The sequence below is a fragment of the Octopus bimaculoides genome, chromosome 2, assembly GCF_001194135.2.
Source record: "Octopus bimaculoides isolate UCB-OBI-ISO-001 chromosome 2, ASM119413v2, whole genome shotgun sequence".
Lineage (NCBI taxonomy): Eukaryota > Metazoa > Mollusca > Cephalopoda > Octopoda > Octopodidae > Octopus > Octopus bimaculoides.
Window position 1 is genome coordinate 55,481,517 of NC_068982.1, and position 1,482 is coordinate 55,482,998.

The window sequence follows — 1,482 nt, forward strand, 5'->3', positions numbered from 1 at the left end:
GTGTGTGTGTGTGTGTGTGTGATGTATATACGCACCAAATAAATAAGCGGAAGAAAAATATTGGTTGATATGGTCTTTATTTTATCGTTGCAATGTAAGATACAATTTCATCGAGTTGTTGTAGACAGATTATTTGCAATCTTGTCATCCATTCTGTAGGTGAGCGACTGCTAGAAGATAGATGGAAGAAGAAATGAGAAAAAGTAAAAGAATTTACCTCTCTGTGTTGACAAGCATAGAGGGTGAAATTTGTGTAGTCTCTCACATGAGGGACTTCATCCGCGGGCTTAATGAAAAGAGGAAGAACTGAATTTGGGTACATGTTGGGAGGCTGAATGTAGGGCAGAGTACAATTAAAGTAATAAGTTTATCACTCTTAAACTGTATTTAACCCAAAAATGTTCACTTAAACAATAAAATTTAACTAAGTTGACCCCCTCTCCATAAATTTCTAAGTACTAATATCGAGAACAATAGGTAGAAAGTCGTAGAAAAATCTAGGTTAAGATTTCTTGGCTTAGAATCTAGTAAGCTATTCGCTACACACACGCGCGCGCGCGCGCGCGAAAATTAAGATAAACATAAGTATAAATTATTAGCTCCTACGTACGTGTCGCTATTGCAGTTATTTGGAATGCTCTAAGTGCATTTGAATGCACTGGATCATCAGGGAAACACTTTATTACATTCTGTTACAGAGATCTTATATACATACATACATACACACAGACAGACAGACAGACATGGCTTAGTGGTTAGGGTGTTGCACTCACGATTGCGAGATCGTCGGTTCGATTCCCAGAGTGGGCGTTGCGTTGTGTTCTTGAACAAAGCACTTCATTTCACGTTGCTCTGCGATCATTTTGACATCTGACATGTGGTACCCATTGCAGCTGTACAGGTAATGTCGATCTGATGGAGGGAGCGAGCTTATGTCTACACAAACATTTGGTCACTATAAACAAATCATCTGAGTGGTGTTCGGTAAGAAATTGTCGGATCCTCATGTTTCGTCTAATGACGGGGGAGTCCATCATATGTTTGTGCGTTTGTGCGTTTGTGTGTGTGTGTGTGTGTGTGTGTGTGTGCGTGCGTGCGCGCGTGTTAAACTATTACGGCGAAGACTCGCAATGAAAAGCGAATGCTTTCGCTTTAAATGCTATGTATTCACAAGCAGATACCTCTCAGCCTTCTCACTAGGGAAACATTCATGATACAATCCGAAAGAATGAAAGGTGAGGTTGACTACGGTAGGATCTGAACGCAGAGTGCAGAGATCGCGAACAAATCTCTTGATGCATTCAATCTGACGGTCTAAACGGTTCTGTCACTCGATTACCTTATGTATATATGTATGTATGTACGTACGTACGTACGTACGTACGTACGTACGTATGTATGTACACACTTTGTCATAATTTTTAGTTTATTTTTGTCCAGTCACCTTCCTGATAGCAAGGTTGTAAAGAAAAGGAAATTATC